General features: G+C 36.8%; 1 protein-coding gene and 1 pseudogene across 7 annotated transcripts in view; one reads left to right on the top strand and one right to left on the bottom strand.

Annotated features, from left to right (window-relative positions):
* The window catches only part of Nova1 (NOVA alternative splicing regulator 1), a 129,829-nt gene that overhangs the window by 71,669 nt on the left and 30,692 nt on the right, over nt 1–27,468 (bottom strand). The window lies entirely within an intron of this gene.
* On the top strand, nt 8,606–10,976 carry LOC110543542 (heterogeneous nuclear ribonucleoprotein A3-like; annotated as a pseudogene).

The following is a 27,468-nucleotide window of genomic DNA, read 5'->3' as shown; positions in this document are numbered from 1 at the left end:
TATAGTTAAGCACTGAGGAGAATTCCTCCTGTTTGTCTTGCTAAGGATTTACAATCTTAGAGATGAGATGCTTGAGCTAGCCTGTTTGTAAACTCATAGTATAATATAAAACTCTCTGACCTCCTATGTTTGCCTGTCTTCTTTCTGCCTCATCATAAACACCTGTGTTTGGTAATGGTTTTATAGTAGTTTTACTGCAGTGGGAATATCCAGAGCATTTATCCTAACAGATCCTGATTAAACATTTTCTTTAGAAAGCCCTAAAACTCTTGTCCCTTTAATACCTACAATGTTTGGTTTTTCCACAAGCAGTTCCTGATGCTGAATCTGATTTATTACCTCTCCTAAAATTTTATTTGCTAAAGCTTCTAGTAATCTGTTAGAAATGTTTCCTTGAATAGTTAATTGTGCTGTTCCAAGAATCATAGAGAAATAGCAAAAAAGCTCATCAATCCAATCTTGCAACCAAGTCATGGGACTCTCAGAATACGTCTTTTTGGCTTAGGTGGCCATGTTAGGGTTCTTGCCAGTGACTTCCAGGAAGCTGATTCCTGTAGGAAATGTATCTTCCATCTGGCAACATAATTTTATGCTTACATAGCACATTTTTATGTTTACACAGACGACTCTGGAGTTAGTGTGGCACTAAACTATTCTACAGATTCAGGGTAATCCCAAACAAAATCCCAGCAAGTTAGAGATATCAATTAATTAAACGGGCAAATACAATAAGTGAGCATAAAGCTGAAGTAACAGAATGAGATCAAAAGACTGATGCTTTCTCTCTTGAAGATGACTATAAAATTACAATAATCAAGTGCTGAAAAATAGGCAAATTGATCAACAAAATAAAACAAGAAAGATAAAAAAATAAACATTATAAATACAATCAACTATTTTTCACAAAATAATAAAAGTATTTCAGTGAATGTGTCTCATAAGAAATAATCCAGATATAGACCACTGATCTTTCATAAAACATTAATTCAAAATGAATCAAAGACTAAGTTGCTCATTGTTACTTATAAGATCATACAAGAAAACAAAGAAAAAAATTAGGTGATTGTGGGATTGAGAATGATTTTTTAGATAAAAGGTAATTCTTACTTAGGGAAACGAACCAGCTAAACTATGTAAAGACAAATCTACTCTGGAAAACAATACAAAAATGAAAGGATTAATAATAGATAGTGAGAGAATACCTACAAAATATATTTCATTGGAGACTAAGATCCAAAATATGAAAAAAGCTTGAAAAATTCAACAATTAGAAAATAACCAAAATGAAAATAGGCCAAAAAAAAAAAAAAAGAAAAAGAAAAAGAAAAGTTGTGTGGGTTACTAACTGGAGGATGTGTTGGAGGATGACTTCTAGGAGCTTTCAATGTTGTTAGAGACCAGTTTTCACATCCTCATGGCATTTTCTCTACATCTCAATCTTTATATGCAAAATTTCCCTTTTGTAAGGATAATTCACAGTGGATAAGAAACACTGTTAAGAACTCATGTTTACTTGATTATATTTCTGTGAATATCTTATCTTTAAATTGGATCACCAAAGTAGGGGAAATTAAAGCTACAGGCAAATGAAATGGGAAGAAAAGACTCAATCCGGATTATCTCATTATGGAACTGTAATTAAAACAACAATGGATCCCACTATACATCCATTTAAATGGTAACCCACAGCACCAATGATATCTGACACTAGAAAAGCTATAGAAAACTTGTTCGTTGATGGTGGGAATACAAAATAATCCAGCCAGTTTGGAAAGCAGTTGAACAACTTATAAAATAAAACTAGGGTTTTGGGGTTTTTTTTTTTTGTTTGTTTGTTTGGTGTTTTTTGTTTTTTTAATATGGTCTTATTCTATAGTTCAGGTTGTCCTGAAACTCACTATGTAGCCTGGGCTAAACTCAAATTTATTGCTATTACTGGGGATACTGCCCCAGTATCCCAAGTACAAAAATTACAGGCCTGTGTGACTATGTCTGCTTTGAGTTAACATACTGTTACTATATACAATCATGCTTACTGTTAGTTATAAAACACACATGAAAACTTATACCAAAAGTCCAGATCAGTTTTACTCATAATTGTCCCAACTTGGAAATGTTCCTTAATAAAACGTAGTCCCATACATGACTGGCATATAATGTGACCATAAGAGAAATTAACCAGTATGCCTTTAAAAGTCAGAAGGGAATATTAATACATAGAAGCAGAAAACGCCAACCTGAAACAGCAACTCATGGTGGAGTTGTGGGTATGCACTCTAAACTTGTATATAGAGAGTATACAACAGAAAAAGGGAAGTCCTAAAACATGGACTTCAGTTAATCATATCTTTATGGACCCATCTATTACAATTGCACTACAGAGTGCAAGACTTAGGGCTGAGGGAATAGCTGAAGAAGCAGGAGGAAGAGAACTATTCTGGACTTCTTACCAAAGTTAGTATATACCTCAAACTTCTATACAGGAAAAAAAAAAGGAGCTGGTTCCTAATCTTCATCAGCTGCCTACAGTCTTGTTTGGGATGGAGGCTTCATGGGTTTTTCTCAGTCCACTTTGGCAGGTCTATTGTTGTCATTCTTGTTCAGCTCATGTTTGGACATTCATATTGGTGAGACTTCATGGATGTGGCTTCTGACATTATAATGAGACAGTCTCAAAGCACTCCCTGATGCTCAGTCCCTTATAACCACCTTACCCTACAACATCCACAATTTTCCTTGAACCTCTGGTGCTGGAGTGTTTTGTAGATGCATCCACTAGGACTTGGATCACAACTCTGTGTTTTGATTGGTTATGGTTTTTGGTAGTAATCTCTGTTTCTTGACAAGAGAAGAGTCCTTGATGAGGGATGGAGACTACACTTATCTGCGTGTATAAGGACATAGACTGTTGTTAGGGATTACTCTGGTTGAGTAAATTAGAGGTTGTAGACTCTTCTTCCAATAAGCAGGACTTCAATGACACTGAGTGGTTTGATGGGTTTCACGCACCAGGCCTCTTGTTCAATGGGTCTCAAGCCCAATAAAAGAACTGTTGGTTGCTGACAAAGTATGAGAGCCACTACTGCTGCACCATCTGGGATAGCATGCCATGATAGTTACTAACGTGGTTCACAGGCATGATCGCTGGATACGACTGTTGGCTGCTTCTCTCCTTTGAAAGCTTGCATGATGATACCTTCTGGTATCATGAAAGCTAGTCCTCTGGAAGAGGCATTCAGGTCAGTGGCAACTCAGGGTTCTCTGGGCCTGTGTCTGAAGGGCATTTTTCTTCAGCAATAGGGATTTACCTTCTACCTCTGGGAGCAAACAAAGGAAACAGCAAAAGAATGTATGTTTAAGGAGTCTCTTGAGAAATCCTGACCAACAAATTAAAAGAGAAATTCTTATGCCTGGTACTGGGATTTTTGTTAGGTGGCCTTTGGCTCTTGGAGGGAGTACCATCAGTTTGGATAAGAAAAGTTCACTGAAATCATATATGCATATTTGTACAAAGATTTATATGTAATATAGGTATTTTTTATTTTTCAGTAAAATAGTTAATAGATTCCTTGTAGCTTTTTAAAACATTATTGTATCTAGGAAGGAGTACATCATTTGGTTGTACAATTCCAAGTGTTCAACCCAGAAAGAATCCATACATGTAACATTATATAGCCTGAGTAGGTTGTATTGAGAAACATATATGTATATACATACTCATGTATATATGCATTAACAAGAAAAAAAGAGGAACTGGAGTGAAAGAAAGTGGGAAGAACTATATAGGAGGGTTGGGAAGAAGAAACAGGAAGAAAGAAATGTACTTATAATCTCAAAAATATGGTTGTTCTAGTATGATATCAAGAGATAAAGAATAACAATGAAATAAAAAATAAGAAATAGGTGTCAATGGTTATAAAAACAATTAGATAAAGAATATATATCAAATTAGTTTTTGGTGAAAGAAATCATAGGAGAACACTACCATGGATTGGTTCTTAATTTCTTTTTTTAAACCATACTTTATTTAATGTATAGTAGTTTACATTTTAAGTAAGACTACAACTGATTTGATACAGTTTTCTACCTTAAAGAAGTCTTAAAATCAGTTTTTATTTGTACAGATTTATTCATAGTCTTTTGTACTTGTATTTTTAGTATTCCTATCTGATATACCATTTCTTTGCAACAACAGCTATCAAATATACAAACATGTAAAAAGAAAGCTACATTAAAAAATACAATGGGCACGCAAAGGAAAATCAGTTTTCTCCAATGAAGTGTCATTTTGAATCAACATGAAGTTCAGGGCAGACTTCATGTCTAGCAGTTGGCCAACATGAAACAAAGTCCCTGTACTTTGGTGGGCTTTTTGTTTCATTTTTGGTTTAGCATTTTTATTAGTTTTTTGTTTGTTTGTTTTATTATTCAGTTTTACTCATTTATTTATCTATAATTTGTTCATTTTGGGAGACAGATTTTGAAGTTGAGTGGAAATAGGAACATGACCAAAATAATGTGTATGGAAAAAAATAAAACTAAAGTTGAGCTCTCTAATGGGACTTAAGGACTGCACAGCAAAAGGGAGAGTCTGGCTCATACTGAAAACCTAGCTAATGAAGTCATGATTATTGGAGGAGACTCTATAAACACTACTTTACTCAACCATCATTTGTCCCTAAACCCTTACACTTTATCCCTTCAACAAGGAAACTTCTCTTTGCAACAGACAGAGACCACTACAGAAAACCACAACCAACTAAAATGCAGAGCTATGGAGCCCAGTCTCAATGAAAACATCTACAAAATGTTCTAGCATTTAAAGCTCAGGGAACATTGCAAAAAGGGGGCAGGAAGATTGTTAGAGCCAGAGGATCAGGGACTTTGCTGTGACACTGTTTATCTTAGTAATATCAGAGGTCTCACCATAAAGTTCATTCACATGACTGCCCAAATGTGAGCTGAACAAGGACAGCACAAATGAACATGCCAAACTAGACGAAGAAAAGTCTCAACTTTATAAAGAACTACCTGCAACTAAGGAAATACTGAGAATAGAAGAGATGGCCTTACTACAGAAGAGAATGCCAACTGGTTATCCAATAACAAATGGTCAGCCCTGAAAACACACATACAGGTAACATTATATGGACTGAACAGTTTATATGCAATAATAATAAGTAAAAAACAAGGGCATGAATTTGAATAACAGTAAGGAGAGACATATGGAAGGGTTTGGGGGAGGAAATGGAAGGAAGAAATGTTTGAATTGAATTATAACCTCAAAAATTAAAAAGGAAACACAAAATGAAGTATAATAGGGGGCTACAGAAATCGTGCAGCAGTTAAGAGCTGCTCCTAAAGAGGCTCCAGTTTGATTGCCAACACCCACATGGCTGTTAACAAGCTTCTGTAACTTCAGTTCTCAGGCATCTGGGGCTCTCTTCTATGGGCACAGCATACGTTTGGTGCCAAGCCATGGAAACAAAACCCAGAAGCAACAGTACTTTCCTATTCACTGGAAATATAGACTAAATAGCAAAGTTGTTCAATTTAGATAATTCTTCTAATTTTTAGCATTTGATGAGCCTAGAATAGAAGGTGTTAAGATTTCATATACAATCCTATTAGAACAACTCTATTAGGACATACCTAAAGAACCATAAACAAATATCATCTATTTCCCTGGTTTCATAAAATTAAATATAAATGTGAACTTATATACATAAATAAATCACATTCTCAATCATGTATCCATATATACACATACACACACCCACACACACTTTTGATCAATAATGAGATTTCTTTTGTTGTTTTTTCCTTATTTGCTTACTTGTTAATTCAGTTACAATAGCAGTGGCAAGGAGTTATGCATGTTCACATAACTTTTAACTATCAGTTATTATTTACTGATGAGGCTTGCAGTAACAGTTATCTAACAAATATTCCAACACTAGGCATGAGAAGGCCTCTTTTAAGTTGTTGGTCAGTATTTCCCAAGAAAGCCCCCAAATATTACAGGCTACTGCTCTTGTCCTTAGTTAAATCTCAGAGTTAGAAGGGAAATCCTTATTACAAAAGACAATATGCCCTTCAGACACAGCACTCAAAAGGCCCTGGATGGAAACCAGCATAAATGCCTCCTCCTTGAGGGGGAGGTACAATGTAAACTTCCAAAGGAGGTAGGCAATCAACAGTGCTTTCCAGCTGTGATGCCTATACTCCACACAAATGACCAAGCATTGCATAATAATCCCAAGGGTACAGTAGTGGTACATATACCTTGGCAGTAACCAACAGTTCTCTAATTGGATTTAAGATTTACTGAGTAAGAGAAAAATCAATCCTGGTACTGGGAACTAGATAACTATAACTTCCTAGGGCTAGTGAACTGTGTATTTAAAGAACCTACAACCAAAATATTACAAAACCAGAAAACTTCTAAGTATACTTTAAATATTTAAATATTTGCCCTTAATCCCAAAAACATGAATAATCTTTATCCCTTATCACAGCAACTTCTCTTTGTAACAGATGAAGACTATTATAGAAAGACACAACCAATCAAAATGCAGCGTTGTGGTGCCAGTCACAATGGATACATCACATACATCACATCTATAATATAACTCCTGTACCTAACGCCCAAGGAACATTGCTGAATCAGGGGCATAAAGAGTAAAAGCCAAAGGATCAGGGAACTTGCTGTGAGATTGTGTCTCCTAGTAATGTCAAAAGCTACACCCATAAAGGCTCACCAACACAACTGCCTATGATCTGAACAATGACAATAACATAAATATACTAAAGTATGGGGGAAAGTTTATGATACTTCAACCCTACACAATGGACTACTGGCAGCTAAGGAATCCCGATATTGAGCCTTCCCCAAGGAAGAACACGCCAACTGGCTATCAAAGTCGTGAGCCCTGAAACATATATACAAGTAACTTTACATAGACTGAGCAGGCTGTACTAACATATTTAAGAATATATGTATATACACATAGAAATATGTATGTATTAACAATAAAAAGATCATAGACTTAAAAGAAAGCAAGGAGGCTATGTGAGGGGGTGGAAAGAAAAGAAAAATATAATGTAATTATAGTATAATCTAAAAAGGAAGGTAAAGGAAATTTTTAAAAAGGATATATTTAGAGGAACTACAGCAGAATCAAGAACAGAAAAACATTATTTTGAGTGTGACCAAACACTTAAAACTCTGTTGATTTTGAAATCTATTTGAATGTCATATAAGACTTGTGAGTAGAAATAAGAGAATTATATCTTACTTCAAACCTTTCTATACTTTAATTGCAGTAGCTGACACAGGAGAATAATTTCCTGCTTCACTGTGCTGACAGTGTACCACCTAGACTCAGAAATTATATTCACAGCAGTAAGGAAAAATGCTTTTGCATTCAGTGAAGAAACATAAAATTTCACAAAGTAGATATTACTTATTACTATTATTATTGAAAAATAACACAATATTGAGTAGAATTTTGTCAACTAGTGACATGTCAAGTAAAACTAAATTCGTTTTTTTTAATTCAAGTGCTTGGCTAAAACATTTTATTCAAAATTGAAGTTTTGTTTTTTCATAATATTTATATATTATGAATAAATGTGCATCTACTCTAACACTTTTAAACAAACAGAAGAATCCTAACATTATCTAAAACTAATTGGTTCTCTAATTTTATTACCTAACTTATCCCTCATATGTTAGAAGACCCATTTCAGGTAAAAAAATGCCAATTCCTTTTTAAAGTGGTAATTATTAATATGCAAGTTTTGTTATCAGAAAAATTATTTTGCACTCAGTAATTTATAATTTCTTAATGTATGCCATATGTGCACACAGCAAATATTATTCAATGGTAGGGTTTCTACTAATTCACTTGAAAGTGCAGTTAGTTTCCTTACTTTTAAAGAGATTTTAAAGATGCTCTATTAGTTTAAAGAGAGGTACTGAAACCTGATGTTCATATAGACAAAGGAAAAATCTACAAAGAGTACAAGTTTTCTTTCCTTTTCTTTTTCTTTTTTTTTTTTTTACAAGTTTTCAAAGCAAAATCTGGAGTTAGAGTAGATTTATCTACTAGTCACTAAACAGGGCACTTTGTTAAGTCCTAAATCTGTTACCCATCTGTAAACCGAGAATAATAGTAGAACTAAATTAAAGTCTGTATTAAAGTCCTCAGAATAAGCCATAGTCACATAATAAAATAAATACGTAGGAAAGCATTCCAAAATGTTATTTGAGTACACAACTAATTCCATTCAAGAAATATCAACCCAGAAGGGTCTGGTATGCATGCTTGTAATCCCAACATCCAGGAGACTGAATTTGGGTGGACTACAAATGGTCCAGGTATAGACCAGCCGGGACCATATAATAAGCCCTATCGAGTTGGGGAGGGTTAGGGGTGGAGAGAAAAGAAATGGCTACAGAAAACAGAAAACCACCATGCATCACTTGACTTAACAAAGAACAGCATGTTAATGAGAAGCTGTTACATAGTGTGCATAGAGAAATATAGTTCCTAACAAGAGGAAAAATGACCTGATAAAAATCTGACAAATCGATATTGAACTCGAGTTGGAAGAGGCAAGTCCGGTCTCAGAATGGAGGGCCATGATCCAAAGGAACCAGAACAGCCGAGGAAGCTGTTTATTGGTGGTCTGAGCTTTGAAACCACAGATGATAGCTTAAGAGAACATTCTGAGAAATGGGGCACACTAACAGACTGTGTGGTAATGAGAGATCCCCAAACAAAATGTTCAAGGGGCTTTGGTTTTGTGACCTACTCTTGTGTGGAAGAGGTGGATGCTGCAATGTGTGCCCAGCCACACAAGGTGGATGGGCGTGGTGGAACCACAGAGAGCCGTTTCTAGAGAGGATTCTGTGAACCCTGGTGCCCATTTAACGGTGAAGAAAATTTTTGTTGTTGGTATTAAAGAAGAAACAGAAGAATATAATCCGAAAGACTACTTTGAAAAGTATCGCAAGATTGAAACCACAGAAGTTATGGAAGATAGGCAGATTGGAAAAAAGAGAGGATTTGCTTTTGTAACTTTTGATGATCATGACACAGTTGATAAAATTGTTGTTCAACTTTGGCATGTAGAATAGGTCAAGAAAATTGTCCATTTCATTTAGATTTTCAAATTTTGTGGCTTATAGACTTTGGAAGTAAGACCTAATTATCGTTTGGATTTCTTCAGTGTGTGTGGTTATATCCCCCTTTTCGTTTCGGGTTTTGTTGATTTGGATAGTTTTTCTCTGCCTTTTAGTTAGTTTGGCTAAGGGTTTGTCTATCTTGTTGATTTTCTCAAAGAACCGGCTCTTGGTTTCATTGATTCTCTGAATTGTTTTATTTGTTTCTAATTTATTGATTTCAGCCCTGAGTTTGATTATTTCCAGCTGTCTATTACTCTTTGGTGTGTCTGCTTCTTTTTTTTTAGGGCTCTTAAGTGAGCCATTAAGTGGCTTGCAAGAGGGAGGCACACGGTACATACTCATATAGACATATAATATAGGATAAACCTACTAAAATCTGTACACTTAAAGAAACTAATCAAGAGGGAGGACTCTTGCTAAAATGCTCAATTCCTATCCAGAAAGGCAAAGAGGCTGGACATCAGAAGAAGGAGAAAACAGGGAACAAGTCAGGAGCCTGACACAGAGGACCTCTGAAAAGCTCTGCCCTGCAGACTATCAATGTAGATACTGAGACTTATGGGCAACCTTTGGGAAGAGTGCAGGGAATCTTAGGAAAGAAGTGGGAAACAGTAAGATCTGGAGAGGACAGGAACTCTACAAGGAGAGCAACAGAACCAAAAAATCTGAGCACAGGGGTCTTTCCTGAGACTGCTATTCCAACCAAGGACAATACATGGAGATAACCTAAGACCCCTGCACAGATGTAGCACATGGCAGTTCAGTATCCATGTGGGTTCCATTGTAATAGGAACAGGGACTGTCTCTGACATGAACTGATTGGCCTGCTCTTTAATTACCTCCCTTTGAGGGGGAAGCAGCATTACCAGGCCACAGAAGAGGACAAGGCACCCACTCCTGATGAGACCTAATTGACTAGGATCAGAAGGAAGAAAAAGGGGTCCTCCCCTATCAGTGGACTTGGGAGGGGCATGCATGCAGAGGGTGGAGGAAGGGAGGGATTGGGATGGGAGGAGAGAAGGAACCACAGGGGAGGGGGATACAAAGTGAGTAAAGTGTAATTAATAAAGAAAAATTAAAAAAAATTGTTCAAAAATACCACACTATAAATGGGCATAATTGTGAAGTGAAAAAGGCCCTTTCTAAATAAGAGATGCATTCTGCTGGATCACAGAGAGGTCATAGAGGTGGATCTGGCTACTTTGTGGGTCGTGGTAGAAACTTTGGAGGTAGTGGCGGTAACTTTGGTCGTGGTAGAAACTTTGGTGAAAGAGGAGGCTATGGTGGTTGAAGAAGTGGTGGCAGTAGAGGTAGTTATGGAAGTGGTGATGGTGGATATAATGGATTTGGAGGTGATGGTGGCAACTATGGTGGTGGCCCTGGTTACAATAGTAGAGGAGGCTATGGTGGTGGAGGACCAGGATTTGGAAACCAAGGTGGTGGATATGGTGGAGGAGGAGGAGGATGTGATGGTTACAATAAAGGAGGAAATTTTGGTGGAGGTCACTATGGTGGTGGTGGTAACTATAATGCCTTTAGAAATTATAGTGGGCAACAGCAAACAAATTATGGACCCATGAAGGGAGGCAGTTTTGGTGGAAGAAGCTCAGGCAGTCCCTATGGTGGTGGCTATGGATCTGGTGATTGAAGTGGTGGATATGGTAGCAGAAGGTTTAAAAAAAAAAAAAACAGCAGAAAAGGGTACAGTTCCTTAGCAGGAGAAAGCGAAGAATTGTCAGGAAAGCTGCAGGTTATGTTGAGACAGTCGTCCCAAATACATTAGAGGAACTGTAAAAATCTTCTACAGGAAGAACGATGATCCATAGTCAGAAAAGTTACTGCAGCTTAAACAGAAAACTCTTCTTGTTCAGGACTGTCATAGCCACAGTTTGAAAAAAGTACAGCTATTGATTAATGCAATGTAGTGTCAATTAGATGTACATTCCTGAGGTCTTTTATCTGTTGTAGCTTTATCCCTTATCTACTAAAACAAACAAACAAACAAACAAACAAACAAAAATCTCAATTATCCAGCACAAGTAGAAACCACTTAAGAAAATCTGACAAGTAAGGTGAATCCTACACCATCAAGGGATAATGCATTTTTAAATCAATAATCAAATGTTATTTTCAATTATCCATACTTACTAATTTATTGGGTATCATCTTTGTCTTGCCTGGATTGTTATTATCATGGAACCTGAACTTTCTGGATATACTAGATTTTTCTATTAACTATCCCAGGTCTACTGCCTTCCTTTTCCTGCTTATCCCTGTTCTTCCCCTTCCTTGTTTTCTCCTTCCCCTGCTTTCCTACCTTATTTACATCTGTAATTATTTCTACTTGCATAGAAAGTTAACAGTTGCCTCTAATATATCTAGAAACATTAGTGTTTCTTTTGTTTGTTTATTTTGTTTTGTTTTGTTTTCCCTGCCCGGGATGTGAGAAGCTGAACAAGCATACAAAACTGACAAGCACACAAAACTGGAAATCAGTTCTGGCCCTATTCCTCATTCTAGCAAGGACAGGAGAAGCATCTTCCACTGCTTTAGAATATGCTGACTGCTTTCTGCACACACTTCATTTCAGCTCACACGTTTTATAAAGCAGGTATAATCAAAAAATACTTCACAAATAAGCAAAACAAGTGTCAGAGAAGCTACGTTTATAAGACCAAAGAACAGAATCCTCAGTTTTACTAATAACATTAATTAATGAAACTAATTAGAAGTTTTAAAAATGTGAAAGAAAAAATAAAATAGTAAATATATCGTGTTTACTATGAACTCTGTTCTAAATATTTTAAAAATGAACTTCACTTCTGGTAACTCATATTTTATAGGAGAGAAAATGGAACAGAGAGGCAAAGTGGGATGATGAGTAAGCAGTGTAGAAGATCACCACCAGATAAGTTTTAGAGATCCTAGACCTGGTGCTGATAGCTTTAGAAATGATCTGAACATGCCATGACACTAGGAAACATCTCAGGATCTACAGAGTCTTAAGAATGTAACCACAAAATGTTATTAGCACATTACCAATATGTGAAATGTATTCATAATTAACAGAATGCTACAGATCAAAAAGATTTTGTTGAAAATTTTTAAAATATCAGAAGCTATAATTTTTCCCCAAGCAGGAGATAAATGTAAACTAAAATTCCTACATATTATTTTATTTTGAAAGTTTCCATTCTTCACCTAAAAATATAATAAGATACTGGTTATTCTGAAATCTATAGTTTTGTTTTTAAATGTTCCAGACTATACACAGTCATGATGCAAAAACAGAAGTACTAGAAATAAACAGCTGATTAAGTTTTAAAATGTCTGCCTTTCTAGGCAGAGTGACAAAAACTCAGCCCCTCCAAGTGTGTGAATCACCCTTTTGTCCTACATATCCACCCTGTGCAGTGTCTACCTGCTGGTCATGCAGCAGCCATCTCTTTTCAGGCTGTCCAGTATTTCAACTCAAGAAAGTTCACTATAAAGTAGGCCTACATTACAACATATGTGTTCTTCACTTCACCTCATCACAGGGCACCTTATCCTACCCTTGGCACAACATGTGTGAACACAGTAGAATGAAGTACATGAACGACCATTTTCATATATATTGTGTTATATATTATAATTATTCTGTTTCATTAGTTATTTTGGTGATCTCTTACTATGCCTAGCTTATAAATTAAACATAAATATGTTTGTATAGTAAAAAGCATATTACATGTAACATGTATGTTCTATTTATATATAATATCCATATAAATATAGAAATACATAAATATCCTATAAATATATATTTAAAATACATAATAGTTTGTTATACTGCACAGAACTTAACAAACCAATTAATATCTTGCGTTGGTAAGAGGAAACTACTGTATCACTATTTTAACTGGTTACTTAGAAAATCAATTAAATATAAACAGTATTATATAAAGGAACAATTGAATATTGCACTTTAAAAGTTTTATAATTTCAAAAGCTATACATATATCCATCTGGTAATATTACCAGAGTCCATTGTGTCAACAGCACATTTGTTTCACATATTTTCTTTCTCAGTGTCTATATAAGTATATTTTACCAGCAACGTCCTCTGGTTTCAATGCTTCTACCAAAACTTACTTTGAAACTTAATCAGCAGCGTGAGGAACAAGGTATGAAATCAAGAATGACCTTAAAAGGTGATTAATCCAGGACTCCAGTCTCACCCATGTGCAAATGGATTTCATAGACTAACTGGTGATTCTGAGAAGGGTCTCTGTGCTTTGCCCCACTTTCTCATGTCCTGTATCATTTTAGTACTCTGAAAATCCACACCAGAGGAAGGCTCTTTGGACTTGGGGATTCTTGACTTTTGATATGCCAGCCTCCACAATTGTTAATAAATTTGTTTATATAATTTTGCAGTCTGTGGCACTGAATTACAACTAACAAAGCTAAACTAATTTTCTCAGTACATGGTACTTAAAAAACTACGAAAATATAGTAAGTAGCAGTTACACTACACTCAGTGGACCAGGTACAGCTGAGCTTGCTCTCTGTGCGGGTACTAACTTCATGGGGTAGGCACTTTATAGCCGCTACACTTTTTTTTTTTAAAGAAAAGATAAAATAAACTGCTAGGTTTTATGCAGCTGATAAGTGGCAGAAGCAAGGTTCACATTTCAACACAAATCTTGCTCCAGATCAAATTTTACTCCAGATCTTGCTCAAATGTGTGTCTGCACTCTCATGTCATTACTACACATGATTTGTTGCTTTCTCTGAACATGCTATAACTCCTCAGGGAGTTTACTTCTCTGAAAATGCTTCTGGCTAAAGCACTTGCTAAAAGGTACCTGTTTTTAAGCCACCACCCTTAGAGGGATAACTAAAATTGACCGTACAGCATTTTGTTTGCCACCCAAAAATAAAGACAAATGTGGCCAGTAGACAGCAAGTATTCTCCAGTTCCCCACTTAGCAGCTTCCCACCTTTATTCTGTAATCACAGAAAAAGATGTGAAAAAATAGAACATCATATTGGGATATGTATTTCTTCTTTAAAAACAAACATTCTAACATTCTATTTAAAAAAACAAAACAAAACAAAACACTCAATTGTCTCTGACGTGAACTCATGAGCTTCCCCTCCCCCCTGAGGGAGGAGCAGCCTTGCTAGGCCACAGAAAAGGACATTGCAACCATCCTGAAGACACCTGATAGGGTAGGGCCAGACAGAAGGAGAGGAGGACACCCACCTCTCAGTGGACAGGGGGCAGGGAGGAGATGAGGGAGGGAGGGGAGGATTGGGAGGGAAAGAGGGAGAAGACTACAGCTGGGATACAAGTGAATGTATAAAATTATTTAAAAATAAAAAAAATATTATTTAAAAAAAACCAAAACACTCAGTTGACCATTCTATGGTCAACATCAAATTCATTACATGCAGAAAACATATGCAATAATGAACTGATAATTTTTAAAAGGTGTGGTAAATAATTTTAATTACAATTACCTTATAATTTTTTCATGAACTGAAATTTTTCTTCTTTGAAACAAAATTTAAAAAAACTTCAAACACTGCTGTATGATGTAAAGGACAACAACGAAACACCTATATAATTTCATGAGTACATGCTGCTTTATGTTGCACCAGAACAGCATATCAGGTCTGGTCTGTATTTGATAGTTTATATATAATATCACTACATACAGTTTCTTGTGACAGGTTCTAACAGTTCTATATTTATGAGCTCAAGTATGTAGCCACAAATTAAAGGCATAAGGAACAGGAGAGGAACTCGGATGCAGTCTTGTTTTATTTCAAGCCTTTCTTCTATGAATGTGTAACAGACATAAGAAAAATATATGGCGATTAAAACAAAACTGTAGTAACAACTTTATTTTACTATATATAAACAGCAATATTAACTATTATTTTCTTTAGAAAAAGTAAATATATGTCCAGTAGAATCCATGAATGGTGGATTAAGTGTAGCCAGCCAGGTTTATAGGTAAGGTCAGGCCAATATAGACAGAAAGGCAAGGCTATACCTCACAAATGAAAGCAACCACGGCTGAAGGAATGCTCAGCAGTGAAGAATGCCTCCTGTCCTTATAGAAGATAAGTTTCATTTCCAGCACTCATGTCTTGCAGGTCACAATCACTTGAACTCCATTGTCAGGGGATCTGGCACACTCTGCTGGCCTCTGTGGACATCCACACATGTGGCATATACACACTGACACATGTATAAAGAACAAAACACTAGTAGACATAACAACTTTAATGTTACTATACAATAAAACTGTTAAAAACTGTAAAGTATGCTGCTAGAATCCCATTTAAATTATATGCACTGGCAGAAATGCTTCTAAAATGTATCACACACCTACCTAACTTACGATGTCAGTATTATCACAAAACGTAAATTTATCTTAAATCATTAGAATCAGTAGAGTTGCCACTGAGTATCAGGAATTGCACTGCATGGAGGACACAGTGTGGATAGTAAGAGACAAAATGAGGAGTTGCTGGAGTCAGTAAGAGTCCTGCAACTCTTGGCTTTGCTGGGAGATGCAGACTCATCACTTCTCAGTCTCAAAAGACAAAACAAACAAGTAAGCAAGCAAACAAACAAAACCACAGTAACTACTGGAGTCACAGAAAATCATGTCAGCCTTTTGATATCTTGGTAGCTGAGTTGTTTATCACCAAAACAGACCATCTACAAGTGTTAGCCTTGGAACATTTGACAACACTTCTCTCTGGAATCAACACTATATCCTCTGCCAACCATTCTTTGATTAACTGGCTGATTTTGTCTATTGTATTTGTTCCTGTCCTAGAATATTCTCACCTCCATACTTGGCCACTTTTCTCTACGTGTTTTCATAGATATCCTTTCATTTCCTGGCTTTCATATACAAAGTCTAAAAATTCCGGAGGCCAAGACAGATAAAAACCAGACAGACAAGAGTGAAAGTGGAAAATAGTAGTTATTTAAATCTAGCATTAGTTATGCCACTGTGGTACGGAATAAACAATACTGCATGGAATCAAACTGCTGGAATAATTCATGGAAATCATAACTAATGAGTTTAACTCACCACATTCTCTCATTTATTAATATATATTTTAATCCTCAACTGGTGTAGCAATGTGACAGAAGGACAATATGAAAACACAAGCTCCTAAGGACAGCATAGGCAGGCATTTGTCTAGAAATCCTAGAGTGATGATGAGGCATTTGCATGAGTAACAGAAGAGAGAACATGGTGCACCTGGAAAACAGGGAGAAATGTGTGGCAGAGAGAAAAATGAATATATGATTTGGACAGTAAAAGTACATCAATTACATAACTGATTATATATTCTTCCACAGTCATGTCAGAGGAATTTTAAGAAAATTCCTCTTAAAAATATAAAAAGTACTTCCTCATCCTATAGACTCACCTGATTCCCTCAAGACTCCTCTTCATCACCCTACCAAGTAGTCCTCCTCCTACCTACACCATAGTGCCAGTTCAATTTAGGACCTCTCTTCCTCCCATTTGTATCTGCTACAATCTTCTCTAAACCACCACTTATGCAACTATCTCCTCTGCTTCTCTGAGCTTTAGGGTAGGCAATGTTACATATTAAAATGTCAACGCTCCTCTGGTATCTAACCTCAGGTACTGGCAGAATGTTTGGCTCCTCTATGATCTTATATTCTCAAACTTCAGACTAGGTCCTCTCCTTATCAGCTGGTAGGCTGCCCTTTTTTCCAGGATCTTGCATCTCACTGTTCTCAGGTAGGGCCTGTCTTCACTCCCAACCCCACCTAACCCCTCTGCACGTAGCTTCCTGAGATCTCGTGCCCTCAACTGCAGGCTTACAATCAAACTCAGAGAGCCACCCCAGCAGACAAGACAGGAAAGGTCCACAAAAGGGTGTGCTGATCCTGTCATGGTGTCTGTTCCCACACACAGTGGAGTACTCTCTAAAAAATACCATAGATGTCAGCCAATGATGCTGACATTCTACATCCACAAAAGAAAACAAGGTCTCAACAATCTTTCAACTTAATCTTGCCTACACTAAAAGAAAAAAAGACAAATTGAGAAAAACAGAATCACACACACATACACACACACACACATACACACACACACTACTTCAGACAGACAAAACCCAGTGCAAAAACAAAACAAGAAAAAACAAGACAACATCTCTCCAACAAAATTGCTAATACAATAGTAATAAACCCAGACTAGAAAGACCTGTAGGATCATACAGAAAATAATTATAAAAATGTAATTGTATAGATTTCATTATGTTTATCATATCTTATAGGTCTATATAAGTGAGTATATCCCGTGTTTGTCTTTCTCCTTCTGGTATATTTCACTCAGAATGATCTTTTCTAGATCCCACCATTTGCCTGCAAATTTCATGATTCCCTCCTTTTTGATTGCTGAGTAGTATTCCATTATGTAAAAATACCACAATTTCTGTACCCATTCCTCCGTTGATGGACATCTGGGTTGTTTCCAGGTTCTGGCTATTACAAATAAAGCTGCTATAAACATGGTTGAGCAAGTATCCCTTTTGTGTACTTGAACGAACTTTGGGTATATACCTAGCAGTGGTATAGCTGGGTCTTGCGGAAGCACTATTCCTAATTGTCTTAGAAAGCGCCAGATAGCTTTCCAGAGTGGTTGTACCAGTTTACATTCCCACCAGCAGTGGAGGAGGGTTCCCCTTTCTCCACAACCTCTCCAGCATGTGTTATTGCTTGAGTTTTTCATCTTGGCCATTCTGATGGGTGTAAGGTGATATCTCAGGGTCGTTGTGATTTGCATTTCCCTGATGGCTAATGAGGATGAGCATTCATGGGGTAAGATGATCAATCCTCGTTTAGAAAGACAGATGGGATGTGCATTGAACGTATGACAGGAGTCTACTGAGCGCATCTGAAAGACTCTAACTAGCAGTGTTTTCAAAGCAAAGACTCATGACCAAACCTTTAGCAGAGTACAGGAAATCATAAGAAAGAAGGGGAGTTAGTCTGTTGGGGAAAGGATAGGAGCTCCACAAGGACCAAATATATCTGCGCACAGGGTCTTTTCTGAGACTGACATTCAACCAAGGACCATGTATGGATATAACCTAGAACCTCCACTCAGATGTAGCCTGTGGTAGCTCAGTAACCAATTGGTTTCCCAAAGTGAGGGGAACAAGGACTATTTCTAACAGGAACTCAATGACTGGCTCTTTGGTCTCCCCACCCCCGAAGGGAGGAGCAGTCCTGTTAGGCCACAGAGGAGGGCTTTGCAGCCAGTCCTGAAGATACCAGATAAAACAGGATCAGATGAATGGAGAGGAGGTCCCCCCTATCAGTGGACTTGGAAAGGGGCACGGTGGAGATGAGGGAGGGAGGGAGGGACTGGGAGGGAATGAGGGATCGGGACAAGGGTGGGATACAGAGTTAATAAAATGTAACTGATAAAAAAAATAATAATAATAAAATAAAAAATGTAATTGTAATGAAACAATGCAAAGATATGAATATAGAATACACATACTAAAACCTGTACACATAAAGAAGCTAAGGAAGAAGAAAGACCCTGGGTAAGATGATCAATCCTCACTCAGAAAGGCAAATGGGATGGACATCAGAAGAGGGAGAAAACAGGGAACAGGACAGGAGCCTACCACAAAGGGCTTCTGAAAGACTCTACCCAGCTAGGTATCAAAGCAGATGCTGAGAATCATAGCCAAACTTTGAGCAGAGGACAGGAAATCTTATGAAACAAGGGGGTGACAGAAAGACCTGGAGGGGAAAGGAGCTCTACAAGGAGAGCAACAGAACAAAAAAAGCTGGGTCAAGGAGGTCTTTTCTGAGACTGATACTCCAACCATGGACCATGCATGGAGATTACCTAGAACCGTTGCACAGATATAGCCCATGGCAGCTCAGTGTCCAAGTGGGTTCCATAGTAATGAGAACAGGGACTGTCTCTGACATGAATTCAGTGGCTAGCTCTTTGATCACCTCCCCCTGATGGGGGAGCAGCCTTACAAGACCACAGAGGAAGACAATGCAGCCAGATCTGATAAGACCTGATAGGCTAGGGTCAGGGGAAGACGACTTCCCCTATCAGTGGACTTGGGAAGGGGCATGGTAGGAGATGAGGTAGAGAGGGTAGGATTGGAAGGGAATGAGGGAGGGGGTTACATCTGGTATACAAAGTGAATAAACTGTAATTAATGAAAATAAATAAATTTAAAAAGATATGAATATACTCCAAGAGAGTAAAAACAAAGCACTAAATGAACTGTAGAAGTCAATCCATAATATGAAAATAGAATTCAATAAAGAGAACTGCTGAAGAAAAGTAAAACTTAAATAATACTGGAAATGAAAATTCACTTAGGCAAATAAATGCCACAGTTGACAGCCTCCCCAATATAATGGGCCACATGAAAAGCAGAGTCAATTTTGGGCTCTGTTGGTCTCCTCGTGGAGCTCCTGTCCCCTCTAGGTCTTACTATCTCCCACTTCTTTCATAAGATTCCCTGCACTCTGCCCAAAGTTTGGCTTGAGTCTCAGCTTCTGTTTCCATACCTCGATCAATAGAGTCTTTCAGAGGCTGTCTGTGGTAGGCTCCGGTCCTGTTCCCTGTGTTCTCCTGCTTCCGATGTCTATCACGTAAAACCATCATTTTTTAAAGATTAAATAGTGAAAAATGTAATCCTTAGGAAAAACATTCTCAACAACCTTTAAAATGTTAACCTAGCCTCAGAGGGTATAGAAACCACTCTTTATGCCCTAGGTCTATTCCCAGTGGTAAATGGCCAACACAAAACAAAATCAATGGTATTTTTCAGGTTTTCTCTTTATTATTTAATTTTTTTCTTAACCTAAATGTCTTTTGTTTTATATTAGGGTTTACAGTTTTGTGTTTTTAAGGGATTTATGTATGTGTCTCCATGTGTGTATGTTTTTCTTGTTACATTTTATTGGTTCTCTGACTTTTTTTCTGTTTAATTTTTTTGTTTTTTTCCTATTCCATTTATTGTTTACTATTATTATTATTTATTTGTTGTTTGTTTTCTAATGAGAGAGAATAAGAAGGGATATGGATTTGGGTGGCTGAGGAGGTGGGCTGAAAGACTTTGGAAGGGTTAACCATAATAAGAATATATTCTATTAAAAATCTATTTTCAAATACAAAATTACACCTAATGATTTATAAAAATGCATGTTTTTTTGGATTTTATGAAACCAAATGCTATAATTTTGTTTTCAGGCGGAATGCCAGTATATTTGTCACTTAACTGAATTAATTTATATTTTTTTCTAATTTCCCAGCTTCATAGGGAATACAGGAAGGAGTATTTCAGGCTGACGAGAAGGATAAATATGCCCAAGAGGTCAAATAAATAAACATAAATAATGTCATGGCAATTAATTAAAATATAGAAAAAACATAAAAAGCAAAATAACAGGAATACACAGCATCCAATAACAACTCTTAATAATAATAAACTAATGTCCCCCATAAAAGGCACACAGTAACATCTCATATTTAAATGAAAAAATAAATAGAAACAAAACAGGATCCATTAGTTTGCTGCCTCCAATAAACATGTTACCATGAGTAGTAGACAACAGTAGGAAAAATGATAAAAAGGCATTCCATGCAAATGGGTAAGAAAGATAAAAGGACTCATTACCTCTGAGTAGGGGGTCTAGGTCCTCTCCATACATGGTCCCAGGTTTTTTGTTTTTGTTTTTGTTTTTTTTTTGGCTCCATTGGTCTCCTTTTGGAGTTCCTGTCTCATCCAGGTCTTTCTCTCTCCTTCTTCTTCCATCAGGTTTCCTGCACCTTCCCAAAGTTTGGCTAGAGTCTTTCAAAGGCCCCCTGTGGAAGGTCCTGTCCTGTTCCTTGTCTTTTCATACTTCTGATGTCTATCCTGTTTGCCCTTCTGAGTGAGGTTTGAGCTTTTTCCCTAGGGGCCTCCTTGTTGTTTAGTTTCTTTAGGACTATAAATTTTAGTAAGTTTATCCTATATTATATGGCTAATCTCCACTTCTAAGTGAGTATATACCATATGTGTCTCTTTGCTTCTCAGTTACCTCACTCTAGTTCCAAGTGTGTTCCCTAGTAAGGGAAGCAGGGGCTGTCTCTGACATGAACACAGTGGCCAGCTCTTTGATCTCCTACCCTTAGGAGGTGCAGCCTTGCTAGGCCACAGAGGGAGATGAAGCAGCCAGTCTTGATGACACCTGTAGGCTAGGACTAGACTCTTTGCTTCTCAGTTACCTCACTCTAGTTCCAAGTGTGTTCCCTAATAAGGGAAGCAGGGGCTGTCTCTGACATGAACACAGTGGCCAGCTCTTTGATCTCCTACCCTTAGGAGGTGCAGCCTTGCTAGGCCACAGAGGGAGATGAAGCAGCCAGTCTTGATGACACCTGTAGGCTAGGACTAGACTCTTTGCTTCTCAGTTACCTCACTCTAGTTCCAAGTGTGTTCCCTAATAAGGGAAGCAGGGGCTGTCTCTGACATGAACACAGTGGCCAGCTCTTTGATCTCCTACCCTTGGGAGGTGCAGCCTTGCTAGGCCACAGAGGAAGATGAAGCAGCCAGTCTTGATGACACCTGTAGGCTAGGACTAGACAGTAGGGGAGGTCCCTATCAGTGGACTAGGGAAGGAGAATAGGGGGAGAAAGGAGAGGGTGGCTGCAACTGGAAAGACAGGAGAGAGGGGCCTACAGCCTGGATACCAAGTGAATAAATTGTAATAAACAAACAAACAAAAAGTGGAAAGAAGGAAAAGAAAAAGGACTAGCTATTCTTATAAAACAGACTTTAAACCAAAACTAGTGCAGTAAGAAAGGGCATTTCATACTCATTAAAGGAAAAATCTGCCAAAAGGATATTGCATTTCAAAACACAACAAACACAGCATATTCATCTTCATAAAGACATAATACTAGATCAAAAAACAAAAATAACACCAAACATCCACAGTAATTGTGACTTTAATTCTCTACTCTCACGGATAGAAAGGCCATCTGAAGCCCTGAACTAAATGGTATCAGAAAGCAAGTGGATCTAACAGAAATACACAGAACATTCCATCCAAACACCAAAGAATATAGTTTCTTCTCAGAAACCAATGGAACTTTCTCCAATTTAATATTAGGATTCAAAGCAAATCTCAATAAATATAAAAATATTTTTAATATATTTATATAAAAAACTCATCCTGTGTTCTATCCGACTACAAGGAAATAAAGTTGAATATCAACAACAATATGAACTACAAAAAAAGTAAACAAACTCAGGGAAACTAAATAACATAGTAGTGACTGATAGCTGAGCCAATGAAGAATTCAAGAAGGAAGTGTAAAAATTCTTAGAATTCAATGAAAAACAAAAACAGAGCATACCAAATCTACGGAATATGATGAAGGCAGTCATAAAGGAAGGTTTATGTGTCTACACACACACACACACACACACAAAAAATAAAAAAAGCTTGTGAGATCACAAATTCATAATTCAATGATATACCTGAAGGCCTTAGGAAAACAAGAATAAATAATTTCCCAAATTAGTATATTGGAAAAGGTGATCAAAATTAAGGATGAAAGTAATGGGGGGGGGGAGCAATTAAAGAGTCAAATTAAGATTTTGTTCTTTGAAAAATTAACAAGATCACAAAACCAAATTAAGAGAAACAGGAGAGGACCCAAATTAATAAAAGTATAGTTGAAAAGGAAGACATTATAGGAGACCCTTAGCAAATTCAGAGAATGGTTAAAGACACACTTTAAAATTTTACCTTTTACTAATCTGTAAAATGGAAAGGAAATGGATGAATTTCTAGCTTTATATGTCCTACAAAATCAAACCAAGATGAAGTAAACTAAACAGGCTCTCCCAGTTAGGGTTTCAATTGCTGCAATGAAACACTATGACCAAAAAGCAAGTTAGGTAGGAAAGGGTTTATTTGGCTTACACTTTCATCATGGAAGGAAGTCAGAACAGATACTCAAACAGAGCAGTAACCTGGAGGGAGGAGTTGATACTGAGGCCATGGAAGGGTATTGCTTACTGACTTGCTGCTCTTGGCTTCCTCAGCCTGCTTTCTTATACAACATGGTATCAACAGACCAGAAATGGCCTCTCAAACAATGGTCTGGGTCCTCCTCCATCAATCACTAATTAAGAAAATCCCCTACAGGCTTGCCTACAGTCTGATTTTATGCAGACATTTTCTTAATTGAGGTTTTCTTTTCTCAGATGACTTCAGCTTGTGTCAAGATGACATAAAACTATCCATTACACAGACATATAAAAACCAAGAAGATAGAGCATTAATTAAAAAGCTCCTAGGGCCAGATGGCTTCAGTACAGAATTCTATTGGACCTTCAAAGAAGAACTAAGGAAACCATTCTTTAAATTACTCTGTAAAACAGATACTGGCTGGAATACTTCCATTCTTTTACAAAGGCAGCATCACCTTGATACCAAGGCCAAAGTTCTAACAACAATGAAAATTATAGGCCAAGTTCTCTACTGAACACCATGCAAAAATTCTCAAGAAAATATTTACAAACTGAATTTATAAACACATCCAAAAGATGCACTATGATCAAGTCAGCTTTATCTCAGAGATTCAGTCATGGTTATCCATATATATATATATATATATATATATATATCAGTAACTATAATCTAATATATAAATAGACACAAGGACATAAACCACAAGATCATCTCTTTAGATACAGAAAAGGCCTTTGTCAAAATCAACAGTCATGGTTAAAGTTCTGGAAACTCCAGGGACACAAGCACATATCTTAACATAATAAAGACACTATAAAACAAGTACATGGTTGGCATCATCAGAAATGGAGAAAGAACTTAAAGCACTTCATGTAAAATCAGTAACAAGACAAAGATAACCATTCTTTCTACTCTTCGTTCAACACAATGCTTCAAGTCTTAGCTACAGCAATAAGAAAAAAGAAGATAAGAATGATGTTTTCAGGAAAGGAAGAAGTCAATTTCCTTAAAGGCATACGATTTGATTCTATACATAATAGACCTTAAGGACCCTACCAGAAAAGTCATATTTGATAAACACATTCCAAAAGAAAGGATAAAAATTAGTATGCAAAAAACAATAGTCTTTATATAACAATAGACTTACCAAGAAGTCAGGGAAATAATCCTATATATAGTATCTTCCCTACCCCCATACTCAAATAAAATATTGTTAAATAAACATAACAAAAGAAATAAAAATTTTGGTCAATGAAAATTTTAAGACATTGAAAAAAATATCAGAAGATAAAAAGACATTCCATGCTTTTAGGAAGGTGGGATTAATATTGTATAATTGAGGTTTGAGAGGATAGTGTAGAGAGTGAAGTATTGGTTACGTCTTTTTGAATTGTTCATTAGTGGGGCCCACTGACCTTTCCACAACATTACACACTATTGTCCTTGTTCCTGGTTATTCTTCAGAACTTGAGGGAAGACAATACTGTTGAAATTTCCAGGTAATTGACTCTCCGGACATTGAGAAATGAAGCTTCTGATCACTTGGAAGATTCATCACTACTGGTTAGCTTTCATAGTATAGAAAGGTTCTATAAATGCTAATTGGGAAGAAAAGTATTCAACAATCTTATCCAGCTTTGAATCCTGCAAGTTACAATAAGGACTGTCCTAACAAGATATACCTATTCTTGTAATAATGGCATGCACATTACAGGAATAACCAAAAACTTTCTGGTTGGATTTAAAGCCCATTTTTTTTTCTTATTAGTTACATTTTGTTAACTTTGTATCCCAGCTGTATCCCGTTCCCTCATTCCCTCCCAATCCCACCCTCCCTTCCTCATCTCCTCCCTGCCGCTTTCCAAGTCCACTGATAGGGGAGGACCTCCTCCCCTTTCATCTGATCCTATTTTATCAGGTATCTTCAGGACTGGCTGCGAAGCTCTCCTCTGTGGTCTAGCAGGACTGCTCCTCCCTTGGGGGATGGGGAGGTCAAAGGGCCAGCCATTGAGTTCCTGTCAGAAATAGTCCTTGTTCCCCTTTCTAAGGGAAACCAATTGGTTACTGAGCTACCACAGGCTACATCCAAGCAGAGGTTCTAGGCTATATCCATACATGGTCCTTGGTTGAGTGTCAGTCTCAGAAAAGACCCTGTGCCCAGATATATTTGGTCCTTGTGGAGCTCCTATCCTTTCCACATCATACTAATTCCCTTTCTTAAAGCCCATTTTACAAGACCAAACTCATATCTGGAACTGTTAACTGGGTCAAACAAACAAACAACAAACGAACAAAAACTATGGATGGCTGCATCTTAGGCTCCAGGGAGAGAACCTAATACTATATGTGCTAAATGGTTACTATGCTAAACACTATATTTGCTAAACTGCCCACTAAATTCTTATCTTTATACTCATAGATTAATACATACATAACCCTCACCAGAGAAGTTTCTCTTTGCAATAGATTTTGGTTAATATAGACCCACACCGGTAAATATGAAGAGACGAGGAGACTTTGGATTCCTCAGACCTAAATGGAACTTCTATTTTACAACCCCTTGCCTCAGGTTCAGTGATCCCTGCAGAAAAGTTAGCAGAATGATTCTGAAAGCCGGACAGAGTGGATTTCTGCAGGAGAGCATGAGCTGGACACGACAGGGCTGGTATACACACAACTTAGAGTAGTTGTGACTCTGGGGCCTATACATCAACCAGCCAAAATCCTAACACGGATGAGGGAAAATGAAGTACCACCTCAGCTGAAGGCCACTTTCTCACTGGTGGGGGAGGGAATTTCAGGAAGTAAGCTCTTGAAGTCTACCAATGCTCCAATAGAAAGATGGTTTTACCCCTGCAAATACAGGCAGTATTAAAAGTGGACACATTTTTTTATAAGCACACTTAGTTGAGGAGAAAAAGAGTGGGGTGTTAGGAAAGGATATAGAGAGGACAGACTGGGAGTAGATTCCATCAAAATGTATTGTATGCATGTATGGAATTTTCAAAATATAAAAAAGTAACTTAAAAGCTTTAAAATGTAAAAATTTTAAAAGCCAGAGGAGTACATAACAAAACAATTTAGTAAAATCTTAAAACTACAGTCAATACAAAATTTTAAGCACATACTAATAGTAGTAGTAGTGGTAATACTGATGATGATGATAAATAATGATGAGTAAAGTGGCTTGTAATATTAATTTTTATTTTTCAATTATGTGGATTTGTGTGTTTGTGTGGGATGGTACATGTGTGAGTGCAGATGCTCACAGAAGCCAAAAGAACATGTTAGAGGCCCTGCTGTTGAAGTTCCAGGCAGTTGTGAGGCACCTGATGTGGACACTGGTAACAGTTCCTGGGAAGGCTACCAAGTGATCTAATAAATGGCTCTACCACCGAAAATACAGGAAGTATTAAGAGTGAAAAATCAGTAGGCACTCTTAATCACTAAGGCATCTCTGCAGGTTCAAATATAATAATGATAAATAATAAGGATATTAAATCAATACATTTAAATATTACAGCACATAATATAAAATTAACACTTTCTAAGAAAATAGCATATTTACTTCAAATCCAATTAAATGTGATCAAAATAGGAGTTACTATTTAAAATATACACAGTGCTGTTTATATATGTTACTAATGTGGCCCCAACAGTTATAAATACTTTATATATAAATGATGTAACTAACATTTGTCCATCAGGTTTTTCACCTGCAAGAGTAGACCCTTTATGAACTTACTGAGCAAACTACACAACACACACAAAGATCCAGTTCTCTACATAAGCCCTCTCTATGGTTATCACTACTGAAATTTCTGCTACACTGTCTCCCTCATTATCACCAATACCTATCTACAAGATAAGAAAAAGATAGGAAAAAAATCTACAAGATAGGAAAAAATCTACAAGATAGGAAAAAAAAAATCTACAAGACAGGAAAAAAATCTATAAGATAGGAAAAAATCTAAAAGTTAGGAAAAAAAATTCTACTGATAGGAAAAAGCTGTAAGAAAGTCCTCATATTAAGGAACAGTCAATCATAGACTTTTCTTACTTCACATTTCTTAAGGACAATGGCAACTTATGTTTGAATTGCAAAGAAAATCATGAGAAATACAGTTCACTGTGTTAAAAAATAAAGCATAAATAAATGTGCTCTTATCTACATTTTGAATTCTGTATTTTAAGTTCTTCTCTAATAGACTAATCC

The sequence above is a fragment of the Meriones unguiculatus genome, chromosome 15 (genome assembly GCF_030254825.1).
Source record: "Meriones unguiculatus strain TT.TT164.6M chromosome 15, Bangor_MerUng_6.1, whole genome shotgun sequence".
Lineage (NCBI taxonomy): Eukaryota > Metazoa > Chordata > Mammalia > Rodentia > Muridae > Meriones > Meriones unguiculatus.
The sequence above is the reverse complement of the archived record's forward strand: the minus strand, read 5'-3'. Positions and strand labels throughout refer to the sequence as shown.